The sequence below is a fragment of the Alligator sinensis genome, unplaced genomic scaffold (genome assembly GCF_000455745.1).
Source record: "Alligator sinensis unplaced genomic scaffold, ASM45574v1 scaffold170_1, whole genome shotgun sequence".
Classification (NCBI taxonomy): Eukaryota; Metazoa; Chordata; order Crocodylia; family Alligatoridae; genus Alligator; species Alligator sinensis.
In genome coordinates, this window is record NW_005841863.1 from 838,981 (window position 1) to 866,948 (window position 27,968).

At 41.8% G+C, this 27,968-nt stretch overlaps 1 protein-coding gene and 1 long non-coding RNA gene across 2 annotated transcripts in view; one reads left to right on the forward strand and one right to left on the reverse strand.

Annotated features, from left to right (window-relative positions):
- LOC112552066 (ninjurin-1-like) overlaps window positions 1-27,968 on the forward strand; it is a 411,278-nt gene that overhangs the window by 244,271 nt on the left and 139,039 nt on the right. The gene's annotated exons all lie outside the window — the stretch shown is intronic.
- LOC112552069 overlaps window positions 1-27,968 on the reverse strand; it is a 53,929-nt gene that overhangs the window by 710 nt on the left and 25,251 nt on the right. The window contains exon 2 of the long non-coding RNA XR_003096407.1: window positions 2,267-2,428. This is a non-coding gene — a long non-coding RNA (uncharacterized LOC112552069). The remainder of the gene's footprint in view (window positions 1-2,266; window positions 2,429-27,968) is intronic.

The window sequence follows — 27,968 nt, forward strand, 5'->3', positions numbered from 1 at the left end:
GGTCTACTTAAGCCTCTTCATAAGTCAGCCATAGTGTGTTTTCATTCTAATGCTCTCTAATGCTATTGTTGACTAAATACAAAATAAAATGTGCATATAATCAATGTGCACAAAAAAAAGACAAAAGTCTATTGGAATTTAGTATTGTTTCCATTTTATTGCCATGTATAATTAATTTACACCCTCAGAAACTGTGTGTACAATCCAAGATACATATTCCTTCCTAGGTTATTTTTACAATTTAAAAAAAAATGACAAGTTGAATGTAGAATTCTCTGGGAATAAAAGAACTTGATTTATTTTTGTAAGGAAATTGGAAATGTGCTGGGAGCTTTCTAAATTCCCAAATTAACAAAATCTCTGTTCTGTAAAGTCCAGCAAAACTGTTTCATCCATTACACTTATGGGGCAGCATAGGCCTGGGGAAGTACATTGTCATTCAAAAGTCAATTCTGCTAAACCATTAGGAAGAACACATTCGCACTAATGGTTCTATAGCCAATCAGTAACGAAAACCTACAGTAAAATAGATCTGTTTCACAGTTCACTGCTCCTGCAATTTGATCGATATTGTTTTGAATGTCTCTTTTCTGACTTTATCTATAACATCTCTTTCTATGGGAAGACTGAATGCTAGCCATAAAATTGTGCTCCCACTATTACTTTAAAAAAGGCCAGCTAATACCATTGTAGGTCTCAAGTTTATTTACACACACAAAGCCCAGGGCTATGTATGTGTATTTTATTTTTCAAATGAGCAATTTTACTGCCATCTTAAGGGAGCATCTTTATTGCCTTCCCTCTACATGGTCTTGATCCTGCCAAATACTAGCATTGTAGCACTACATTTCAGCACATGCACAATTCAGTTGGCTTGGCGAACACATCTTGAACCATGATGGAAAAACTGCAGGGTAATCTTTTTTGAGAAATTAACTGCATCTCTATGTTCACAAAACCATTAAAAAAAAAAAGAAAAAATAGCCTAGAATATCCTTTTAGCCACGGTAGGAGAATACTGCTTTTGTCATACAGGCTCTGAGAAACATGCTCCAAATGAAGGACTGAGAAGAAGGTGATTGCCTGGAGATACGTGCAAATTTTGTGCTCTGGGAAGGGTCTCTGCACTGACTTTTTCCTAGGCTGTGGCAGGAGGCTGATTTGAGCATAGCCACTCCATTTGTTCACAGTAACCTGTGCAGAGGGACTACAGTCAGTATTTCAACTTGCACACAAATATCACTACCCAACAGCATAAATAATCAGATCATATTCTGCAAAAACCCATATTAAGCAACCAAAATATGTTGGGACAGCATACAGGAAGTTATGTTCTCCGTGCCAACAAGCTTACAGTATGTTGGAGACAAATATCAGGCACTCAGACCAGGCACTCTTAGATCTCCTTTTCCTCTCTGTTGATGATACTTGAGATTTGATGTTGGCTATTGGTTATGCACCTTGCAGAAGAAACAATGGGGAACTGAATGAGGACAGGGTGGGGCTTAAGTTTGCTACAATTGGAAGTTTATTTCATACCTAAAGCTAGCATGGAATAAGATACGAATGTGAAAGAAAACAAATGTGATGACAAAAGGCAGAAGTCACAAGGCATAAAATTTGGATGTAGGTAGAAGAAGTTCTTCAAGGCTTTGAAGGCAAGGGAGAGAAGTGTATATGGGTGGGGGTGGACAAGGAAGAGCCCAGGGGATTCATGATAGACAGAGCCCTCATTTTAGCTGTGTTTCAGAAGGTCCAAAAGGAAGCAAACATGGATTCTGGCAAGTGTTTGTTGTGGGGATGGGGAGTTAAGGGAGTCAAAGTTGGAGAAAACCTAGGCAAAAAACACAGCAAAGCACAAAGGAAAGGCTGCATTTTAAGAATAATGTAGAGGAGGAAGTGGCAAGATTTGGTTAGGGTCCTGATGCGCAAACGGAGCAAGAGAGAGAGTCAGATCATGGGTGACCTTGCTGAAATAATTTTGTTTTCAGGTGAACTAAACCTAGTGCCCAGAGAAGAGGGCACAGAGTGCAGGAACTTGAAAGATTTCAGTTTTATTCCTGGCTTCGTTGACTTGTCTGGACTCTCAGGCCTCAGTTTCTGTATCTGTAAAATGGAGGTAATGTTGCTTTCTTTTGATAGCAGTGAATAGGCAAAATGCATGAATTGCGATAATCCTTCAGCCTTGCAGCTGTAAATTTAAGCTCTTGAACTTCCTTTAGGCACGTAAACAAGCAATCCTGTTCACATCAATAGGGATGCTCACCTGGTTACATTTAAGTGTGTGCTTAAGGCTTTTTTTGTGGCTGGAGGGAGACTCTTCAGCTTCTTGGAGGCTGAATTGTAGAAGACCTGAGTAGTTCAAACTCAGCAAGCATGTGAGTTAGAGGAACAGCCAGCGCAGTTTTAGGAAAGCAACTCTGGAGCTCTGCAAAAATCAAAAAATAAAGAGTAGTAAAGTCAGTAAAGAACTTCTGCTGTGTTACCCTGTGTAATTATTACGCAAATTGTTACTCTCTTAAAAAAGGGCATTTTGTCGATCATGATATACAATAGCTGCAGATTACAAAAGGTATTGATAGATTTTCAAGCAGAAATTTGCCAACCTTTTTATCTTCATTTTACCACCATGAAGATAAACCTCTGCTATCCAGGTATAAAACATAATTATTCTACATGAAAAAAATAACTTGTTTGATCAGCATTTAATAAGACATAAGGCATAAATAATTGCTACTGTATAGATGAAAGTGCTACCATATAAAAATAGGTACAGCCAAGAGTGCCATTTTACTAATGTATTGCATTTCTTTTGCTTTGTAATCCATTTGAAAGATTTTTATTGGCATTTAAAATGGACACAGCATGTTGGATATCAGTTAATGCAAAGGTTAAATATAGGTTATTGATTTCTCTAAAGTCGCTTAGGCAAAGATGAGCATAGGCAAAACCACAGACTAAATGGTCAACTATTTGTGGAGTTGCAGAGTTTGCAAAATCTGTTTTTGGAGCCTATGAGTGATCTTAGCACGTTTCTTTCTATGCAGCAAATATTATTTTTTCAAAGCCAGTTTTTATCTTTAAGGCCTGATACTTCTCCCTACAAATCTCATAAATCTTAGCTATTTAGATTTTTAAGCCCAAATGCTAAAAAGTCTTAAGATTTGGTAACTTTACACAAATGAGCTCTTTTACTGAACTATATGGAAATATGGGTGTGATTTAATTTGGTAACAAGCTTAGGAAAATTCAGAATCAATTGCAGTCGCCGTATCTTGGGGATTTGCAATGTTAAGTATTGCTCTTAAAGCAACAGCGCATGGAGTTATGTGATTACATGAAAATCTCTACTATTCTTCATAGACAGCAAGTTTGTGGCCTTTTGATTACAGAGAAAAGCTGAAAAACCTGAATGCTGCAGGCTCAAATGCCAAAAAGCACATACAAAGGACCCAGTAAAATTATCATTTTTTAAGAACTTATGAGTTTTAGTCACTTTTATGCTTTTGGGGGCCTGACTCACTATTTTTGAATACCTGGAATTAGTAATACATTATTTTACCATCTCTGTGATTAGTAAAAGGGGCCACTAAGGAGGTGAAGAACATGCAAACAGCATGGGAACTGCTTAAAAACACCATATTGGAGGCATAGAGCAAATAAAAAAAAAAAAGGAAAGCAGACCATAAGAAAGCCAGCATGGTTTAATGGCAAAGTTGCAGAGGTAATAAGCATAAAAAAGGCTTCGTTCAAAAAGTGGAAGTCCATTCTAATGAGGGAAATAAAAAAAGAGCATAAATTCTGGCAAATTAAATATAAAACTGTAATAAGACAAGCTAAGAGAGAATTTGAGAAGAAACTTATTACAGATGTAAAAGGTAACAATAAAAATTCCTTCTAGTACATTAGAAGCCAAAGACCTGCCAGGGGATCAGTTGGGCGCTAAAGGATGACAGGTCCATTACTGAGAAGCTAAATGCATTCTTTGAATCTGTCTTCACAGTGGAAGATGTTAAAGAGATTTGCTCACCAGATCCACTCTACTCTCAGGACAAGAGAGTGGAGCTGACCCAAAATGAGTTTTCAGTAGATGAGGTTGTAGAGGGAACTTATAAACATAACAGTATCACATTACTATGACCTGATGGTATTCACCCTAGAGTCCCAAAGGAGCTCAGGTTGGATATTACCAAGCTGTTAAATGTAGTATGCAACCCATCACTAAAAACAGCCTTGGTATCAGAGGACTGGAGGGTTGCCAATGGGGCTCTAGAGGTGATGCAGGGCACTACAGGCCAGTGAGTCTAACTTCCATTTCTGGAAAATCAGTGGGAACAATAAGAAAAAAAATACTCAGCAAATGGATGAACATGACTTGCTAGGGAGAAATCAACAGGGCTTTATCAAAGGGAAATCATGCCTCACCAACTTACTGAGTTTTTTTGAGGGTGTCAATAAGCAGGTGGATCAGGCTGACAGTATATTTAGACTTCTAAAAAGCCTTTAACAGTGTCCTCCATCAGAGGCTCTTAACTAAATTAGGTAGTCATGGGATCACAGGGAATGACTACTTGTGTATTGTATTACAAATTGACTTAACGATAGAAAGCAAAGAGTGAGTATAAATGGTCAGTTTTCAGAATGGAAAGACATAAACAGCAGGGTCCCTCAACTATCTATGTTGGGACCAGTGCTGTTTAACATATTCATAAATGATCTGGAAAAGGGGGCGAGTAGCATGATGGCCAAATTTGTAGATGACACTGTGGTCATGAGACATGAGCACCCATGGCCTCCAGCAGCCTGGATGTTTTGAGAGCACCCCAGCCCTGAGACTTACCAAAGAGAGCAATGGTGGCACAAGTGAGGGAAGCCCTGCTGCTACTGCTGCTGTACTTTATCAGCACATGCTGACTCCAGCTGGGGGGTGGGCGCAGGGCAGGAGACGTCATAAAGACGTGCCTGAGGACAATGAAGGGGACACCTGGAAGAGGAAGCCTGGAGGAAGAAAAGCTGGCTTCCAGAGTGGTGTGCCCTAGCAGGGGTGAATGGGAGGAACTGGCTGCAGTTCCTGCATGTGAAGACTCAGAAGAGTCCTTAAACTTACCTGGGAGATAGCATCGGAGAGATCCAGACCTGCTCTGGAGCCAGCCGAACAGCAAGGAGCATGCGTCATCTTGGGGAAGAAAGGAAGATGTCTAATCACCTATGACCAGGGAGCCAGCGAGCAGGACTGCAAATAGGGGAAGTAGTTTGCAGGCAGTTGCCCAAGGCAAGAAGGGGGAGGAGGAGAGAAGCCAGGCACCAGATCCTGCCCAGGAAAGGTAAGTGATCCAGCTGCCAGTACTTCTGTTTTTGCTGAGTGTTTGATTGATGGGCTGTCTGTGGTGTGTGCTCTGAGAAGCTGGGAGTGACTGCTGACTGCTGAGTGAGTGCTGATTGCTGGTTGTTAATTGCTGTGGGACTGTTGACTCCTGTGTGATTGCTGCCTGGGCCTGACAGAAGCCCAAACAAAGGGTCTGAGTCAGCACAGGCCCAGAAGGGTGAAAAAGGAGACTCCCCAGGTGACCAGGGAGCCAGTGAACAGGACTGCAAACAGGGGAAGCAGTTTGCAGGCAGTTCAGAGGCTAGTTTGTGGGTAGTAGCATAGTCTATTGCCACACAATCACTCTCGGCCATGGCAGTGACTCGTCATACCCACAGGCATCCCAGCATCGCTGAGACCTTCACCCAGACAGAGCTCGAGGCCCTGGACTGCGGGGGCTGCCTGGTGCAGCTGCTGGCAACCGACATTTGGGGTACCCCCACTTGTGGGGTGTGCTCCCTGGTGGAGTTTCTGAAGGGCTGGACGTGGAAGCTTGAGGAGGAGATATGTCAGCTGTGCACCATCAGGGCCCATGAAGACTTCATTGATGGCTACTGCCAGACCCTTCTGCAGAAGAAGGAAGAAGAGACGGAGATAGTGGTCAATGTCATGGCTAACCAAGAAGACCCACCCGGAGCAACCGGGAAGACAGTCACCTCACACTCCACCAACCGCAGGAAATGCCAGGGCTGCTCCTTAGGGGTGTGCAAAGTGGGCCCTATTCGATTTGGATTCGGCCTGAATCGGGCAAGTGCTGCAGGACCAGGGACCAAAAACGAAATATGTGCAGAAAGAGTGGTTGTTGCTTAAGGACACAATCTTTGAAGCACAAAGAAAGTCCATTCCCATGAAGAGAAAAGGTAACAGAAGGGCTAGGAAGCCCTCTTGGTTACACAGGTAAATCACAGTACTCTTAAGAAATAAGAAAGAGGCTTATAAACAATGGAAGCTGGGGGTGGGCCCCAAGGAGGACTATTTCACGATGGCCCACATTTGCAGGGAACAGATAAGATGAGCTAAAGTGGTGACCGAACTTAGATTAGCAACAGGAATCAAGGACAACAAGAATTCCTTCTTTAGATACATGGGGAACAGGAGGAAAACAAATGGGAGTGTGGGGCCACTGCTCAACAACTCAGGAGAGCTGGTTACCAGCACACAGGAGCAAGCTGCACTCCTGAATGACTACTTCGCCTCAGTCTTTCACTGGACCAAGGGGAAAACCACAACCATACCAAGTAGAGTAAAGGATGAACACAGTTTGAATAACTGCCTTCCTACTATTGCCATAGAATTGGTGTATGACCAATTAATAAAATTATAAGTATACAAGTCAGTGGGACCAGATGACTTTCATCCAAGAGTGCTGAAGGAGCTGGCCAAAGTCATTGCAGACCACTGGGAAAACTCTTCCACAACTTGTGGTGCTCTAGATAAGTCCCTGGGGACTGGAAGAGGGCCAATGTTGTGCCCATGCACAAGAAAGGCAGGAGAGAGGACACAGGTAACTATAGGCCAGTCAGCCTAACTTCCATCCTAGGGAAAATCCTAGAAAAGTTCATCAAGGAGTCTATCTGTGATAAGCTTGCAGAAGGTAGGATTCTGAATGACAGCAAGCATAGCTTCATCATGGGCAGGTCTTGCCTTACCAACTCATCTCCTTCTATGAGCAGGTAACTCACCACCTGGACACAAGAGAGCAGATTGGCATTGTACACTTATACTTCCAAAAGTCTTTTGATCAGTATCCCACAATGTCCTCACAAGAAAATTGGAGGATTGTGGGCTTAACTCCGAGACAGTCAAGTGGGTGAGGACCTGGTTACAGGATAGGACCCAGAGAGTCATAGTGAATGGATCTGTGTCATCCTGGTGAGAAGTGAGCCGTGGTGTCCTGCAGAGGTTGGTGCTCGGTCCAGTCATTTTCAACATTTTTATTATCGATTTGGATGCGGGGGTGAAGAGCTCACTGGCCAAGTTTGTGGGCAACATCAAGTTATGGGGAAGCATGGTCATGCTTGAAGATAAGCTACAGATACAGGTGGACCTAGACAGGCTAGCAAGTTGGGCTGATTGGAACCTGATGAAGTTCAACATTGAGAAATGTAAAGTGCTCCACCTTGGGACGAGCAACCCCTAACACACCTACAGGCTTAGCAGCACAAACTGTCTAGCACCACGAATGAAAGGGACCTGGGGGTAATAATAGACCACAGTATGAATATAAGCTGGCAGTGCGATGCTGTAGCCAATAGAGCAAATAATACTCTACCATGCATCAATCGATGCATCTCCAGCAAAACCAAGGAGGTGATACTTCCACTCTGCTCAGCACTGGTGAGACCACAGCTGGAGTACTGCATCCAGTTCTGGCCACCACACTTCAACAAGGATGTGGACAAGCTTGAGAGAGTCCAAAGAAGAGCCACCCGTATGATCAGAGTCTTAAAAGGCAAGTTATACAAGGAAAGGCTGAGGGATCTAGGACTCTTCAGCCTGAGGAAAAGAAGGCTGAGAGGGGACCTGGTAGCAGCTTACCACTGCACTAGGGGAGTACATCAAGGACTCAGTGAGCAACTGTTCACCAGGGCACCCGAGGGGAAAACCAGGAGTAATGGCCATAAACTCCTGGAAGATTGATTCAGGCTCAGCATTAGGAAAAACTTCTTCATAGTCAGGGTGTTCAGACTGTGGAATAAGCTCCCTCCAGAGGTGGTGCAATCACCTACCCTAGAAATCTTCAAGAGGAGACTAGACAGTCACCTTGCTGGGGTCACCTGACCCCCAATTATCTTTCCTGCTTGGTGCAGGGGGCTGGACTTGATGATCTTCTGAGGTCCCTTCCAGCATTACAATCTATGAATAATCATGAGTTGGTTGAGGAGAGAAGTTTTTCCCACAATCCTCAAAGAAACTGTAATTTGTGGACTTACTAGTAGTTAATGGTGAAGGAAAAACCTCATCCAGGGAAATAGGAACTTACATAGGGGTAGCCAGGTTGCCCATAGGACTGGAAGTAATTGAGGCATCTGGCTCATAAAGAGTATGCATCAAGTACTTGAGGACATTGTTGGCACATCTGCTACCCTAATAACCAGATTGAGACCGATGACATCGGGTTAGTGCTAGGACGGGGTGCAAGGGAAGCCAGAGCCCTGAGGAACATCACTAGACCAAGCAAGTAGCAGCACAAGAAAAACAGGACACCTCCCTCTTGTTTAATATGTAAACATCAAGCGTGGCAGGAGAAGAGAGAGTTTGCGCCATTTGCAGTCTCCATTTGAGGCCAAACTGTTCAGTCCTAAGGGAGGGCACATGGAAAACCTCATCTATAGACGTAAATGTTAAACTAAAGCGACACACAAACATTTACAAACTCAAGGTTATTCAAAGTGGTAAAGACCAAGGCAGGCTGTGAGAAACTACAGAAGGATAGGCAACTCAACTTAATGGCAGATGGAATTCAGTAGAAATAAGTGTAAAGCGATGCACCTGGGCAAAAATGACCCAAAACACTACCTACACTATGATGGGCTGAACATTAGCTGTTAACACACAGAAACAAGATCTAGGAGTCATTGCAGACAGTTTGCTAAAAGCATTAACTCAGTGCTCAGCTGCTGTCAAAAAGACAAAGAAAATGTTAGCGATTTATTAAGAACAGAATTATAAACAAAAAGGTAGGGACAGTAAAAGCTCTGTTATCCAGCATCTCCCGGGAACGGGGGATGCTGGATAACAAAATATGCTGATTTAATTGAGCGGCCCCTCCCACAGCATTGCCGCCGCTCCCAGCGGGGAGGAAGGGCCCCACGGGACAGGGAGGTGGTTCCTGCACAGCCTGTTATGCCACCAGGCTGTGGGGGCTCAGAGAAATCGGAAGTGCCCACCGTGGGCACTTCCAGTTTCACTTTATCTTACAAGCCAGTATGCCAGTTAGTGGAGCATGCTGGCTTGTAAGATGCCGGATAACTGAACTTTTACTGTAATATCATCATGCCCCTTTATAAATCCATGGTGCATACCATGCCCAGTTCTGGTCCTCTCACCTCAAAAAGGATATAGAAGAACTAGAGAAGGAACAGAGAAGGGCAACAAGGACAATTAGTGGTATGGAGGGGCTTCCATATGAGGAGAGACTAAAGAGGCTAGGCCTATAGAAAACAGATGCTTGCAGGGAGGCATGATAAAAGTTTACAAAATACTAAATGATAAAAAGAAAGTAAATAGGGATTTAGTATTTACTCTCTCTCACAATACAAGAACGGGGGTCAGAGAATGAAACTAGTAGGAAGTAATTTTAAATTAACAAAAAATAATTCCTTTTTCACACAGTGTGTAATTAAAGTGTGGAGGGGCTCAGAGAAATCGGAAGTGCCCACCGTGGGCACTTCCAGTTTCACTTTATCTTACAAGCCAGTATGCCAGTTAGTGGAGCATGCTGGCTTGTAAGATGCCGGATAACTGAACTTTTACTGTAATATCATCATGCCCCTTTATAAATCCATGGTGCATACCATGCCCAGTTCTGGTCCTCTCACCTCAAAAAGGATATAGAAGAACTAGAGAAGGAACAGAGAAGGGCAACAAGGACAATTAGTGGTATGGAGGGGCTTCCATATGAGGAGAGACTAAAGAGGCTAGGCCTATAGAAAACAGATGCTTGCAGGGAGGCATGATAAAAGTTTACAAAATACTAAATGATAAAAAGAAAGTAAATAGGGATTTAGTATTTACTCTCTCTCACAATACAAGAACGGGGGTCAGAGAATGAAACTAGTAGGAAGTAATTTTAAATTAACAAAAAATAATTCCTTTTTCACACAGTGTGTAATTAAAGTGTGGAACTCATTTCCCCTAGATATTGTGGAAGCTGACAGTTTAGCTAGATTTAAAAGGGGATTGGACAAATTCTTGGAGAAAAGGGTCATCAGTGGCTATTGAATATAGGAGTTAGGGATAGAGCCTCTAAATCAGACCTTAACTGCTGAAGGCTGCAAGAGAGAAACATTTGAAAACAAAAAAATACCCAATTTACTCTCCTTTTCAGCATCCACTCTCTGCCACTGTGATGCAAGCTACTGGGCAAGACGGACCTATGGCCTGACCCAGTAAATGGCAGTTCTTATATAATAAGAACATAATCAGACCTGAGATTTATCTAACTAAAGGGAAACCTATTCCATGGTGAGGGTGAAAGAAGCCCCCAAAGCTAAGCTGGTGGAAGCAGGTTATCTGTTTATTGTGGGTTTTTTCCATTTGAATGTCTTCCTTGTTTCTTCCCCTCTCCTTCCCCTTTGCTCTCTTCCTCATCTGTCCCCTCTCCTTTCCTTGCCATTCATACCTTTAGCAGAATGTGAGCTCAGTATTGAGCTCACTTTCAAATCCGCTTGAAAACAACTGGCTTGGCATTAAATTAATAATACTAAGTTTGCTCAGGCCTAATCGAAGTAAGCCTTTATAATACAGGCTCAAGCACATTATTTAAATAAGCAATTCACTTTATTGTGTCCCCTTCCTTTCTTGCTATGAACTGAACCTTCTACACATACTGTGTAGCACATTACTGCTGTTCTCTTGTGCCCCATATCAGCTTGCAATGAACCAAGTCCTGAGGTCTTGTAAACAGTTTTTGCTGTGCTCCCACTCTGGCAAAAATAAGGATGTTTCAATGGGAGCTTAGCAGGAGTTCAAGGACTTTAGTTAGTGTTTTTCATACCCAATTTTATTTTTTTTAAAGTACAATGACATTTTTTACTCTTGCATATTCTTCTGTTTATGTCCCCAGGGCTACTATTCCTGCCACTACCACATGCTATTAGTCCTAATACTTGTCAAATAGGTTGACATCATTCTCAGTGCCTTAGTATCATTTCTGCTTTTCCATGCACATTGGAATTGGTGATAAAATGCACATAAAGACACTAGCGAACGTATGCACTAGTTGTCACAGTTTTAGAAATGCATTATACATATGCTATGATTTCCTTGTAGAAACTCCAAAATATGTAAAATTTATGACAGAAAGAGTGGAGTATCCTTAATACTGGAGATGGACCAAACCCAGATGCTAAGGATCACATTTGGCTCCCATGAGCTACACCCACTTCTATAGTCTCAGGATAAGTATGACTCCTACAAAGAAATTCCTAATATTTGGAAACAAATAGTTCAAGAATCGCCATCCAGTTTTCACTAATGCTTCTGCAAGCCTGGCACAAGACCATACTGTTTAAATGAGTTTGTCTTTCTAGTTCCCATTTGATTTCTGTGCCTGCTTCACTGAAAAGTCTCAGGGCAGCTTACAATAAAAATTACAAGAGAATGGCTATTCATTTCACTTTATCTATAAAGCCCTTTTCAGACCACCCTTAATGAACTTGAATCTTCTGGAAGCACTCTTAGAATCAATATGTGGTCCATGATAGGTGCCATACATATGTAAAATTAATGCTACATAATTTAAACTTAATTGCACCCTCAGTGCGTGCTATTTCACAATCAATTAACACTTATTGCCTAAGTTTACAAAAAAACCATTTGGCATTTTTTCTATATTTCTCCCATTAAAGTCTAGACAAATTGCACATCTATTCCCTCCTTTAAAATGTAGGGCTTCCTACAGAGCTCTCTTATTAAGTATCCTGCTACTATTTGTTTTGAAAGGAAAGCAACTTTCCTTAAGAAGTCAAATAGAATTAAATGACACCCTTCCTGCTCCAGATTCTCTTAAAAGCTTAGGATTTCCTTTGTTCTTGCAGTAATGATTTTAATGGGCTTTGAGTTCATATTATTATTGCATTGAAGATAATCTCCATGTGGTGAAGGTGCGGTAAGCATTGCTTTTTATCAATAGCTGGAAGATTTTGAACAGAATAATTGCCAGTGGTTTTAGACATTACAAACATACTGTAATTAAATCTTCCCTTTCAGAAATAGCAGTATTCTCCCATAATTAATAAGATTGCTTGTATATACAGTCATGTGTCATAGTTTTTTAAGTGAATATCATGATATGGTCTTTCCTAAAATGAATTCCTGTGTAGATAATGGATTCAATGAAATGGCATGTGACATGTAAGCCAGTTGGAAAATTAAATTCTTAAAACATTACTGTGGTTGTGAAGAGATTGCCAAAGAAGTTTGTATCAACCTATATTTGAGGAGTATTTTAGAAAGTATAATTGAATCAACAGCCATGGTATGATTTCTAAGAATGTATGATCCCCAAAGATCTGATTCAGTTCGGGTGAGAGAATTCTATGCAAATCCCCGAAGGCCAAATGAATTAATGTCTGTCCAAATCATGTTGTGAGCATCCTTAATTCATTTATGGTAGTCTTTCTAGAAACAGCCAAAATCTCGGAATTTCAGCTACTAATATTTAAAAAGTGGACTTTTTATTACAAAACTTAATACCAGTCACGCGTTCACTAGTTACTGCTTAATCTGTTCAGTAGGATAATCTTGTTAATATATTAATATGCAATTTATATTCTGAATACTTTTTAAGTTTGTATCCCTAAATACATTTTTACCTCACTCTGAAGACTGAGAAGGCCAAGTGCAAATCCCAAAGAAATCACGGGGAAAACTCCCTTGGACTTCCATGGACACTGGACCACTTACACAGTGGTGTGTGACTGTTTTCAGCACACAATTGCTGACTGAGAATTCATTTATTAAGCAGAACACCAAAAGGAAAAGACCAAGGGCCTGGCTGATGTTACACAAGTGAATGCTAACAGCTTATTAACAGATTGCACATAGTAACATAATATACTGGTCAGAATGGACCAAGAGGCTTAGTTTTATATCATGGATAGGACTGAAAATTCTACTTTTTAAGGAATGGGAGCTTTGCCAGGCAGGGAGTATAGAAACAGGCTCATGTTCTGGAAGAATCACCTGTTGCTTGGAGATGAGAGAGAAAGATGGTTTTAATGATTAAAATCTGTACATATTTATTCATGTGCTCAACTTTAGACACGTGACCAACTGCATTCCTAAATGTTTGCAGGGCTGTTGCTACGATTAACATGCCTGATACTATTCTCAGTGAAATCAGTGAAAAAGTCCCCCATTGACAACAGTGGGCTTTGGGTGCAGACCAAATTCTAGAGTCGTTTCGTGTCACTAGTGGAAAATGCTACATTGTGAAGAATAAAATACACAATAGAAAGATTAACTATGTAGATGATCATTTTAATTATATACTATGGCTGTGTGAAACTTTGGTCCCTGATTCGATTCGGTGGAGATTTGGCCCAATTTGGTGGTTGAATCTCCAAATCTGAATCAAATCAGAGGACCCTTTAATCTCTCCAAATCAAATCTAAACCCTCCGAATCGATTCGGAGAGATTTGAAAAGTTTCAGAGATTTGGACATAGACACAGCTTTAAAGGTTTTTTTGTACATACCTTGAGGTACCAGGCAGCTCATGACTGCTGCGATGCTGGGGCGGATGGAGCATCCTACAGGAGCATGGGGATCCCCAGTGCGCTTGGCAGCAGACCTGGAAGTGGACCAGAAGCACTTCCAGTCCACTTCTGGGTCCACCAGGGAGCACGCTGGGAGGCCCCCCATGCCCACCGGGCTCAATGACTGGTGCCTCCTGGGTACCCCTGCTCACTCTCCAGCAGACCCAGAAGTGGACTGGAAGTACTTTTGGTCCAGTTCTGGGTTCGTCACTGAGCACAGGGGGGTGCTCCCGCACTCCTGTGGGGCGCTCCATCCACCCCAGCATTGCAGCATTCATGAGCCACACCTGGTCCCTCGAGGTATGTAGAAAAAACATTTAAAGCTGTGTCTGTGACTGAATCCCTGATTCTCTGAATCAGCACCAAATCTTCAGATTTGGCCAAATCAAATTGGGGACAGCAATCCAAATCAACGAATCAAATCACTGTTCCCGATTCAGGCCAAATCCGAATCGAATACGGCCCATTTTGCACACCCCTATTATATGCCGATACTCCAGATCAGCAGCAAATATATTTGGAGATAAAGTATATTTAATCTTCCCTGTCTCCATTTTATATGATCAAAACCAGATCTTTAATATTACTTAAATGAATGTAACTTGTTTGGAAAAGACGAGCAATTCTATGAAATGTTCTGCTTTACTGTATGTTTCAGAAGTTTCCACATATGTCCCTATGATACTGTAGTGTAAGAATGTTTCTCTCTGTCAGACAACTGAAGTTCTGCCTAATGAAGTTTTGTAAAAAACTCGTCAAACAGTCGTGAGTCTCATTTGAATCTCAATTTTCATCAATGCTATAATTTCACAAAATATGACATTAAATAGGGTTTGGAAACCATGTGTTTGGTATTACAGCATGGTACCTTTTGAAAACCAAAATAGAAAACCTGTAGCATGAACCTTAGACAACATTTGGATTCATCCAAATCATTCAGGGTAAGTGACTTGATTTACACTAACAAGGAATTGTTTGAAGGAGAGGAGGACTGAAAGAGGTTTGAATTGGGGCAGACATGAGAGAAGAGAACAAGACAGTTGAATTTCTCAGATGTGCCTAAGCATGTCATTGCATAGACAATGGGGAAGGGAGTAAAAAAAGAAAGCACAGATCAAAGACAGAAGCAACTGACAAATGGTAATAAAGGAGGTTTATGAAGAAGAAATCAGTTTTAAATAATCTGGGCAAAGACAGGCAGGTAGAACTGAATGCACCTTAACACCAGCCTGCCTCCCTGACTCCCTGAAAGTCATTTATTTTGTATTTATCAGCAACCATTATAACTTCGTCTTGCTCTCCTGTCCAATCCATGCACCAGTGGGGCAGATGAGCAAACTGTTGTAGGAGAAGGGTGACATGCCAAGCTGGGAACACAGGTTAGCAATGTCATTTCATCTCTAGCACCTTATGAAAAGTGGGAATTAATTAGGTCAATGAGACAGAAAGAATGTGTGCTCTGTCATAGAGTGCTTTGGTGAATACACACGGTTAACCTAGAAATGTGCTGCTCGGCCTTTCCATGACCAGGTAGATGCCCAGGTCCTGCAGCTGGTATTATTCTCCTGCAGTGCCTATGCCCTTTCTTCTAGCTAACTGTATTCAGCTTCACATCTTTTGTACCAGGTAGTGAAGTATGAAGTGGTTATACTGTATAGAGCTTGGCTTAGAATAAACCTTTAGCGGGGGAAAAGGTATACGGTAATATATATTGGATCACTTGCTTCTTGTTTCTGGGAAGGTATGTTCCAAGAAATATCCTGTATTGGTTAATAGCTAATGCCTTTTTATTCTTTAACAATGTTGTATTGTATTTTATATCTATTTTCTTCTTTATTTAAAAATTGGGACAGTCATTAGACACTGCCATCATTCCAGTTACAGCCATAGCAGCACACAGCCCTTCAGGTAGGCTAGTCTTATATTATTTGGGGCTTCAGCTATAAAGAGGAAGATCCTTGAATAGCAGCACTAGTAACGTGGGCTATTGTCACTGAAAGCCCTGAACAAGAGGTTCAGCAATGTTCTACAATCAATTGCAGTCTACAAGTGCTTTTTCAACCTCCCAGCAAGTGCTTTAGTCTACCTGTATACTGGACCTTTAACCCTTCAAATTCAGGCTAAAATCAGAAGGATCTTAACTTTTCAGGAGTGGCGTAGTTCCAAGGGCTGAGGCAACTCTGCATGAGGGTGCTAATAAAAGAAAACAGGTGGCACTTCTAAGTAAAACCAATCTCAGTATGACAGGCCTCTTCAAGAAGTGTTTTCACATAGCCATCAGACTGTCAGTTCGGTCCCTTGCCTCAGCATGGGAAACAAGTGTGTAGAAGGTCATTGTAAGAAACGTGTTGGTCTACACAAGTTGGTCTGGCACAAAGACAGAAAACAACATCACTCCCACAACAAACAGCACTGGGGAAACGTGGGGAAGAGGAGACACGTAGCCCACTGGGAATGTTGGTGTCGTGACCGGTGTTCTTCAGAAGCTGACAGGCAAGAGGAAGGGAGAAAAGGAAGAGATGGCAATTAAGTGGGTGTTCTAGAAAGAAAATGAAAGACAGTGAAAAAGTTATAATGCCCTTAGTATCAGTGGTGGGCCTTCGGTATCAACTGAATTCATCCAATGACAGTGGCTTCTTAGACAGAATCTGAAATGAGTTAAATAGTGTGGATTTGAACAATGAAAATTTGCATGATTATCGCTCTTCCTTTGGTTCAGGTGCCAGGAGTGTGTTGTCCATTGAGAGGCAAAATAGAAAAGCTTGGTTCTAGTGTGGTTGGGGTTTATTCTTTTGAAAAATATCTTTCCCTCCTGTTTATGCCATTTGACATATCAGATCTACAGTATACTGAAGAGGAGTCAAACTGTTTTGCACTTTATTTTTAATCACCTTTTAAAAAATACATTCTTTTAAATCCAGTTCTAGAATTGAACAGCTGGACAGAAGTTTCAAAACTGAGCTGCTCCAGAGCTATGTAATTACATCTTCGGCAAACTTAATTGAATCTTCCTTTAGTACTGTTCAAACCTGCCTACAGCTGTCCATTTAGTTATATAATAAACCTGTATTGTGGTGTTTAATTACATCAACTATGCTGAGAGGCTGAGCTGACATTAGGTTTTGTCTATATGGATGTCACATTTAATAGAGATAGCATTTTATTTTCATTTCTTTACTGAGTGGTTTGTTGTGCATTCTGTTCCCCTGTATTCAGTGTTCTAAGAAATTATTACTATTTAAGTAATTTAATTATTATGTATTATGTTTATGTTAATAAGTCCAAGGAGTATGTATTCCTTCATTTTCTACTATGAATTATTTTATAAATACAAATGAAATTCTGTTTTTCACCAATGAAATGGTTACATTTTGATTCAGAGAGTAATTTGTAAAAAATATTTCTTGTCTTACAAATATTTCTTAGGTGTGCATTACCAGCCCCTTATATTATTTAATGCTGATATATATAGTCATTTCAATGCACTATTCTTTTGTGATTTAATGAGAATAAAAATGTGGTCCATCATTCAACAGATTTAATTAAGCATTAAAATAATTTGGGAAAGTCTTCCATCAATTAGTCTTATACTAACATTGGAAACACAATGATAGCAGTACTTTCTCTCCTCAGCCTTTGTTACAGTTACTAATGGTTTGTTATGCAAATGTTTGGGGGGGTTGAAAAAAGTCAGAAATTCATGTAAGGCAGGTTGGCAGGTTCAGGACCTAAAATTACCGTTAATCATAATTCACCTGAAGGAAATGGTTCTTTAATTTTTTTTTTCATTTTTTTAGATTATTTTGCAGAACAAAGAGCAGAGGTATAAACATAGAGTGTACCTTCCTGGACTTGTTGCTTTTTTTTTTTTTTAATGGGTGTCTGTAATGCCCTTCCAAATGAAAAGAAAAGGCCCTTTTTTGCTATGTAGCTGCCATTTTGCGTTCCAAAAGCCTGCAATAAAGGAGATATGTATATTGTGTGGTGTCTTGGAGAACTGACTGCTTTTGCATCCATTCACAGTTGCACATCATCTATAGAAACTGAATCTAAAAAACATCACCACTATTACATGTACAATGAGACAGAGCATTTGCAGAATGTACAAAATGCTAAATTTTCTAGAAATAGTATGACTCTTTAAACTTTCCCTTGAACTAAGAGGCAGATTACTCAGACAATTGCTGGCTTTTGAATCTAATGATTCACTATAAGTTCTTAGAAATATTTGCTTCAAAATATACTTGGCCTGAATATTATTCCTCTGCATAGTCTACATAATTTGGTCTACTCAGAAACATTTTCCCTTATTTGTTTGTGATTGGGTAGTTGTTTCACTTGCATCAACTGAGTATTATATACTGTTAAATTCATGGACTCTGTTTAGAACAATAACCAAATGATGAAATCAGTGAAGGGTAAAATTTTCCAATATGGGTAAAGAATGCAAATGCCATTGACAAAATTCACTTAGATACCTCTGAAAAATTTCTCCTAAGTCTCGTAATGACAAAAGGAGCAAAATAATTATATTTAAGAATATAAAATAATGATCTATCTGGGACCCATCCTCATGTGTCTTTTCCCATGAGATAACCTGGTTTGTCATACTTTGCTGTTTTCCTTTATTCTTCTTTCTCACCCTACTTTGGAACTAAAGTATAAGCTACATTGTCAACATGGATCCACTTTACACAAAGAATAAACTCTGACTATAACTCTATTTATGTCTTGTTTACTGGGATTACTATAATCTCCAGAAGCTCCCTGATGGACCCCTTAGAGAAAGCTATAAAGTAAATTGCTTCTGACCAGCAAAACACTATTACTTATCACAGTGTGTTAGATCCCATCCTGCACTACTAAATGAATAGCTGAACTTATTGATTTCTGAACTATCATTTGGAATTTAGAGTAGAGATGGGCTATTTGGGTTCAGAAACTTGAGACACCTCCATAAGTGGGGGCTGCTGGGAGATCTGTGCAACTAAATGGGTAGGTACTGTGCAACTAATGCAAACACTCCTGACCTCCAGGTGGGCAGCATTACTTGCCAAACCTAATACACCCTCCCAGTAATACCAGTAACAATTCTGTGCCCCTGGTTCTGGATATATTTCCATTCAGGAATCACTACTCTTATGAAAGGAAACATGCAAAATTATTTGCAATCAATCAAATTTAACATATGATGATGATGATGAAACTTAGGGGCCTAATTCAGACCATAGAACTGTATTTATTTTAACAGGGATTGTAATGATAAAGTTATACTATGTTTGGCTATGTTCATGGAACATATACGTTTTCTATGGATATCAAAATGTTTGAATTTTTTTAAGAAAAGTTTTTTATGAAAAAGCCTAAGCCATTTTTATAGAAAATATTGGCTTCAGCAAAATGCATGTTGTGAAATGTCTTTGGTCATGGATGGAATTTCTGCTCAACAGTGAGAGAGAATGCCATAGCGTGGGGGTGGCCAACCTGTAGCATGGATGCCACAAGTGGCATGGGCAGCCCCTGTGTGGCATGTGGCACATTGGAGAGGAGACAGGCAGCACAGTGACAGATAGGGCAGGGAGAAGAAAGCAGAGCAGCAGATCAGATAAGCGAAAGAGTTCAGACAGGCACATGGTGGGGAAGGGGGAGAGGGGAAGGGATGCAAGACTAATTTGTGGTATGCCTCCCAAAAAGGCTGGCCCCCACTACTCTAGAGAATAAGCCAGTGGTTAGGTCACTCAGGAGTTTTTAACATAAAAAGTTGCTGTGTCATGCAGCCAAAGATTTCTATCATCTGACTTGCTTTTATTTCTCTTCCTTTACCTTCCCTCTCAATTCCTTGCCTTCCCTTCCCATCCCAGAAATATCTTGTTTTCATGAACTTCTTGAGCGTGGGCTTGCAGGGTACTATTGTGTATTCAGTTCCTACTTAGATCATTTTTCTAGGATTAGGCTCCATATCTGCTTGGGAAATAATATCTAATAGTTGGGAGAGGGGACAACCTTTTTAGCAGGCATGCCACAAAATTAGTCCTGCACCTTCCCCAAGTGCCACTCCGATCCCCTTCCTCTGCCTGATCTGCTTTCTGCTCCCTACTCTTAGCTCCCTTCATCATCTTCTGCAATGCTTTCTGCTTCCTGCTCTGTGCCCCCTGCCTGATCTCCTGCTCTGCTGCCTGTCCTATCTGCTGCTTGTGCTGCCTGTCCCCTCCCTGGTCTGGCACGTGTCACAGGTTGGCTACCTCTGACTTGAAGAGAGCAGGGAGAAGTTTTCAGTCCAAGCCAATGCAAACAGTGGGTGTGAGTGGGTAAGAAATTTGGAACCACCCTAATTCTCCTTTTGATAAATACACACATAAATTTTAGTAATTTCTATAAACAGTCCAGTGAAGTTGTGATTATGACATCCATGGATATGTGCTTTATGGTATAGTTTCCTAGTTCTTTTGTGATTAAGAACTCTCTTTAATATTTAACAGCATTAAGACTTGGCACTGGGGTAAAGATAAAATTTGCTGTACCTATCATATTTCCTCAAGTTGTGAAGTTCCTTCTTATATCTACAGTCCTTTCAGTCAACAAAGGTCTTGTAAGGTTTTCTCTATGTTCTCCTTGTCATACCCCAAGTCTGTGACAAAACTGAGAATCTTAATCCAGACACCAAATTACAGGCAAGATCTTCTGCAAAGTCAAAAATAAAGCCTCTGAACAACTGCATGTGTAATCATGTCCAACTATTGGTGTAATAACAAGGAAGCTGTGTTAAATCAGCTCATAATTTTTCTTCCTTGACTTGCCTAATATCATCCATTAGAGAAAAAATACATTCTCTTTGTGTGTATCTTCAGCAGAGATCAAGGTGACTATCATGCATTTATTTGATTGTTATTCAAGCCTCAGGACACCACTTTCTTGAAAACATACACAGAAGGAAAATCAGAAATAACTGTAGTAAATTATTCATTTCATGGAAATTGGCATGCTCCATACAAAAAAAAATTGAAATTCACACTGAGCTGATAGGGTTGGTTGTATGTTATATTGATATCCAATGTGTTAAAGTATGTATTGTTTGGAACATCAGATTCAAATATGCAATAGCTTCAACTAGGATCATTTCTTCTATGGAAGATTATCTAAAAACAGGTCTTCTGTGAATTAAATGTAATTTATTCTATTTCCTATAGTCATTTTCAGGTTTCTGATTCTATTTTTATTTTGACCTGAGTGTCTATTTTGTCTGTCTTTCTAATTCTCTGTGGTGTAACTAGTGTTTCATCTATTTCATGTTTGCATCTTCTGTACAAGGAGCCAATTTACTTATTTCTGAAAAGGAAGCCTTTAAATATTTAAAGAAATCATGTTATGACTGCAGGAATAGAAGAGGAAAGTTGCTTGAGATAAAAATGCTGACTAAATGAAGTTTGTGTTTTTAAGAAATGTGTGATGAATGAAAACTGCTGACAGTAAAGTCCTTTGACTTGCATATATGCCGTCTGAGGAAAATGATCTCTTGCACTTGCCTGTTTTATACTACAGCCTAAGAGTAAATACAAGTCAGTTTAGATAGAACCAACAAATGTGGCCTTATGAAATCTCTCTCTTTCAATTTCTCATATATGTATTGGCTCTCCTAAGTGTTGATGAATGTCATGACTTCGATTTTTCCTCCCTTTTTCAGTCACTGTTCCACATGAGCCAAAAATTGTTAATATCGGAATCTACCAAGTATTTCCATTGAAACATATTTTTTTTTTCAACACAAAGGCAATCTTTACAAAAATATTCTCATAACTTCACTTAGGAAATAAAAAAGAAACAATATACTCTGAGTTGCATCAACACAGAATGAAGCAATTCATTTTGTAAAGTGGACTGAAACATTTCATTTCAGATCAGTTTGATATTCAGTTGCTTGCTGAGATGACAGCTGCTTCATTCTTAGGGTTTTAGTTAGAATGGCGCATGCTTAACTTCTGTTGTGTGGACTCCCTGACTAGATTGCATCAAACTAGTATAACCTACACTTGCTTTAGACTCTATTAAAGCTTTTCAAACTCTCTTAGTGTTAGAGTCTCTTACCTGAGTCAGTAAAAATGCAGTAGATAAAAGAACATGTCACATTTTTCCTGATTGGCAGTCAGGGTTGCCCTTTGGTTATCTCTTATGCTAAATAACTGTTGAATTTCTTGCATCATAAAATGCAGTGTAATAGGAAAGAGGAATTTAAACAATCGTTCTGATCCTGAAAACATTTATGAATACAAGTAACTTCAAACACTCCAGCAGTTCCAGTGAGGGCCTCCCTCCCAAGAAGACGAGAATGATCAAGCATTTTCTAGGGAACTGACTGAGGCAGCCAACACACAAGACTTGATTGTCATGGATGACTTCAACTACCCTGACACTTGTTGGGAGGACCATTCAGCCTGCTCTAGCTAGTCAGCCAATTTCTTGGCAACTACTGATGACCTGTTCCTGTCACAGGTTGCCGAAGGACTGACCGGGGTGAAGCCACTCTGGACTTGGTGCTTACCAAAGGGGAGGACATGGTAGGGGACCTGAGGATTAGAGGTACTCTGGCTGACAGTGACCACTATCTGATTAGCTTCATCATCCACCAGAAGGCCAGAATTACAATTAGCAGAACAGAAGTCCTAGGTTTCAGAAGGGCTGACTTTGACAAACTCAGGAGTCTAGTTAGAAAGGCTCTCTGCAACTAGCAACTGGAGGATTTGGGAGTTCAGGAGCAATGGTGCCTTCTCAAGGGAGTGATCCTTACTGCTCAAAAAGAGGACATTCCCATGAGATCAAAAAGTAGGAAAGGAGCCAAAAGCCCTGCTTGGCTCAACAGGGATATTAGAGAACTTTTGAAAAAGTAAAAGGACACCTATAAGCAATAGAAAAAAAGATCAGCACCCAGAGAAGAGCTAACTTATATAATCAGGCTCTGCAGGTATGAGATACAGAAAGCCAAGGCAGGCATGGAGATCAAGCTAGCATCTGAAATAAAGGACAACAAAAAGTCCATCTACAGGTACATGGGGAGAAAGAAAAAGTCAAGCTCCAATGTGGGACCCCTATTGAATACGGAGAGGCAGTCCACAGTTGATCCCCATGAAAAGACAGAGCTCCTAAATGGATACTTCACATCAGTATTCCAGAAAGCTAACAGGAGCTGTGCATCTCTCCAGAGGCCTAGGGAATATAGGGAAGTCAACAGACAACATAAAATCAGCCCTGAACAGGTGAGGGTCCTCTTAGAATAACTGGACATTTTCAAGTCCGTTGGGCCAGATGACCTACATCCAAGAGTCCTAAAAGAACTGGCAGAACCCATAGCAGGGCCTTTGGCAAAGATATTAAAAAAATTATGCAACTCGGCAGTGGTCCCAGACAACTGGAAGAGGGCCAACATGGTATCCATCTTAAAGGGAGGAGAGATGACCCTGCAAATTATAGGCTGGCCAGTCTGACTTTGGTCCTCGGAAAAAAATTTTGAAAAAATTGTTAAGGAGTCCATCAATCACAAGCTTGTAACTAACAGGGTATTAAGAAGCAACCAGAACAGCTTTGTGGAGGGGAGATCATGCCTAACAAACCTCGTGTCCTTTTATAACCAGGTCGCTAACCAGCTGGACAAGGGACATGAGGTAGACATCATGTACTTAGACTTCAGTAAGGCCTTTGACTCTGTCTCCCATGAAATTCTCTCAATTAAACTGGAGGGTACTGCCCTGGACCAGCCTACAGTGAGGTGGGTGGATAACTGACTTAGAGGTTGGTCTCAGACAGTTGTAATTGATAGGACAGCCTCATCCTGGAGGGCTGTCTCCAGTGGTGTCCCACAGGGATCGGTGCTTGGACCTGTGCTTTTTAACATATTTATTAATGACTTGGATGAGGGGGTGGAATGTTCTCTGATTAAGTATGCAGACAATACCAAGCTGTGAGGAAATGCGGGCACACCAGAGGAAAGGGCAAGGATCCAAGATGACCTCGACAGACTGGTTCTATGGGCTGATCAGAATCAGATGAGGTTCAACAGGGAAAAGTGCCAGGTCCTTCATCTGGGTAGGAAGAACCCTCACCATAACTATAGGATAGGTGGTAGCCCACTGGCTGGCACAGCATCTGAATGGGACCTGGGGGTCACAGTTGACCAGAAGATGCACATAAGCCAACACTGTGATGAAGTTGCCAGCAGGGCAAATAGAACTCTGGCGTGCATCAGCCGATGCATTGCCAATAGAACCAAAGAGGTGCTCCTCCCCCTGTATGTGGCCTCACTAATGCTGAAGCTGGAGTACTGTGTCCAATTCTGGGTACTGCACTTCCAGAAGGGTGTGGATAAGCTCAAAAGGGTGCAGAGAAGGCCACCCATACGATCAGGGGCCTGGAGGATAGGCCCTGTGAGGGGAGACTCCAGGAACTGGATTTGTTCAGTCTAAGTAAGAGAAGACTGAGAGGCAACTTGATAGCCACCTACAAGTACATTAGGGGTAAACACCAAGATCTAGGGGAGCAACTCTTCAGAAAGGCGTCTCTTGGGAGGATGAGGTCCACTGGGCACAAACTAACAGAGGGAAGATTTGGACTGGAAATAAGGAAGAACTTCTTCTCCATGAGGGTAACTAGAACCTGAAAGACACTCCTAGCACAGGTGGTGCGGTCACCATCCTTAGAGGTGTTCAAGAAGAGGCTGGATAAGCACTTCATTGAGCTAGTTTGAGCTCATTAACCTCCTGCCTATGGAAGGGGACTGGTCTTGATGATCTTGCAGGTCCCTTCTGGTCCACTGATTCCATGATTCTATGATCAGGGACTTAAAGTTTCCCTGACTTTGCATAAATGTTTTTAAGATTGGGACCATTCTTTTTTATTTTATCCAACCTACGCTGGTTCAACAGTAACAGAAAGTTATTGAAAAAATACCCTGATATTTCAGCCCAGGGTAGAATAGAACAAGTGTGAGGTTCTCCTGTTCTCTGTTTCTGTTTCTGTTCGCAGAAATATCATACCAATATTATTATTACTTATACAGCACATGGAATTCTACAATATGTCTCTTAGGCTAAGTACAGATGTTCAAAAAGCCCCTGGTGGAAGAACTCTAACTATCACGATTTACTTACAGCGCTATAAGTTAGAGCAGGAGTGAACCAAATGGACATTCACTGTTCACTGGGGAGTGTCTTGGAGCCTGCCCATACTGGCCAAGGCCAGCAGGTGGGAGGCACTCCTGCATGCCTCCCAGAGGCTTCCAGAGCAGCCCCTCTCCTAAGCTCTGCCCCCTGCCAGCTGATGACAGTCAGCAATGGCTGGGGGGAGGCAAGGAAGGAACCCCCATGCTACACCCCCCACCCCCCTAGATTGCTGGTTTTGGAGGGTGGCTGGGCTGGGTGCACACAGCAAGAGGCTCACTCCTCTCACCCCCAGTTCCCAAAATGCCCAAAAGCCAGGGCAAGCAGTCTCATGCTGCAGCTTCTGGCTGCAACTGTCAAGAGTCTGGGACAGAGGAGTGGAAGCGGGGAAGAGGGAGCCCCCTTGCCACACAGGACCCCAGGTTGCTAAATTGGGTCTTGAGAGGGGTTGGGATGGGTCCACACAGTATTGCGGGGGGGGCTCTCTCCCCTTACCCCAGCCTCTTGATAGCTACAGCCAGCAGCATATAATTGCCCGGCCCAGCTTTTGGCTGTACAGAGAGCTGGAAGTGTGGGAAGAGAGACCCCCACCTGGATCTGGCCTGGCCCCATCCAAGACCCCAGGTAGACATCTGGTGGGGAGGACACAGCACAGGGGCTCCATTCCCCCACGTCCCACCTGGCCATGCAGAGAAGAGACAGGGTCGTTTTGGTCTGCTCTCTGCGACAGCCTGGGGGCAGGGCTGGGCCAGTGTTTATCCAGAGGAGATCAGCATTGGCTAAGGCTAGCAAGGCTACCCAGTGAGAGGCCCCTGGGATGCCGGGGGAGTGCACCCCACCTTGACTCAGGATGGGATGTAGTACAGGCATTCAATAAAGTTATCTTACCTGAAGTGCTTTAATCTGATACTACATCCATCCAGGGTTAATTTAAGAGTGGGATTTGCCATTTTTAAAGCGTTTTATGTGTTGTGAACGTCCGTTCAGTTACAGCTGTAAAGTGCTTTCTGCGCACTTAATATATGACAAGTTTAACATCTGTACCTAGCCTCAAAGTCCCTATCAAGTGCTGCCATTATCATATAAAGTAGCAGAGGCAGTTACTGTAATTGGAAATAATAGCTGTTTCCAAAGTACTTAAATCTTTATACATTATCATACCATCTTATAAACCAGAGATAAAAAAGATCTACTATATTATCCCATTCATTTCCTTGCCAATAGAAGAATCTTTTATTCTATAATAGCTTTGTGAATGGTTAAAATTTGGACAGGGTAAATATGCACCTTGTAGGCTAGCTAAATCAGAACACGTGTGCTGTTCTCCTGTTTCCTGTTTCTGTTTGGAGAAATTGCATACTCATATTGTTACTATTTATACAGCACATGGAATTCTACAATGTCTCTTAGGCTAAGTACAGACATTCAAAAAGCCCCTGGCGGAAGCACTCTGACTATTGTGCTTTACTTACAGAGCTATAAGTTAGAGCAGGAGCAAACCAAACAGACATTCACTGGTCAATGAGGAGTGGCTCGGAGCCTGTCCACACTAGCCAAAGCCAGCTCCTGCATGCCTCCCAGAAGCTTCCAGAGCAGCCCCTCTCCTAAATTCTGCTCATGTACATAACATAGCATAAGCTTTTCTAAGCAGTGGTTTACTTTATCAGATGCTGCAAAGGGACTGCAGGAAGTGGATCTTCTAAATAGAAAGTAATGATTAGAATGAAAGGAGTAGAAAAAAGGAAGGAAAAAGAAGTGGGTATTGCTGGGAGAGATAAGGGGCAGAAGAAAGAAAAACAAAGCAGTTAATCCATTGAGGGGCATAGGGTTATAAAAACTTATCCAAGTAATGGCATAAGAATCAATAGTCTTGGTTTAACCAGGAGTGTTCAATCTGGTTTAACCAGACCCCAGCCGGATCGAAGCAATGTGCAGCCAGATCAGGGAGGCACAAGATTGGGCCCATAGGTAGACCTCACATGGAATTCAGCCCACGGAACCAAAACATTTGGGCAACCCTATTTTAGAGCTGTTATGTTCAATCTTTTGGCCCTGTGAGCCAGATGAGTGGGGTAGGGCTGGTCTGCAGGCCAGATTGAACCCCAGCCCACCAGGATCAGGCTCTGGGGTCTGGAATTGTATGCTCCCAGCCCCCCAACACCACAACCTCAACCCAACTGTCTGTGCTGGGATTGGACACCCAATCCAGCTCTCAGGGCCCAGGTCTCTCTCTGGGTCTAGAAGCTTGGTAGCGGGGCTGCTCCCTCCACCAAATTTCCAGACCCACAAGGAGACCCATGGGCCAGGTAACATGGCATTGCAGTCCTGATCTGGCCCATGTCCCAGGGCTTGACCACCCCTGGTTTAGAACATACTTAACACAATCCAGTCTGTGGATGATTTCTTGTTTCTCAATTTCCTGTTCAAGTTTGTTTTTAAAGTTTTGTTGTCTACAAACAGCCAGTCTGAGGTACATGATGAAATGGCCAGGGAGGTTAGAGTGTTCCACTATAGGCTTGTGGGTCTTCCTGGAAGTGATGCCAAATCAGAGTTCATTCAATTTTGCATATAGGGATCACCCCATCTGTTCAATGTAGACAGCAGAGGAGCACTGTAAGCAGGTGATGGTATATATGAACCTCAGATGTTATAATCCATGTCACTTTGTCCAGCGATGATGTGGTCTCTATTGTGCCCTGCTCTCCCCCTTCTGCCCCCCCCCCCCCTTCCTAAACAACTGACATCTGGGCCTGGAGCAAGGTCTGGTGCCTTGGTGAGAATAAGAGTTAGGTAGTCTGTTTCTGGAGAGATACTGTTTGAGGTTGTGGGAATACCTGTAAATCAGGACAGGCTTGTCTCCCACTGCTACATAGAGATGGTCATTGTTTTCCAGGGGTAGGGACAGACATTCAAAAAGCGTGAGCCTAAAGTGATTCAATCTTTACAGGTTAGTCTAACCTGGCTAGGCTAAACCAGT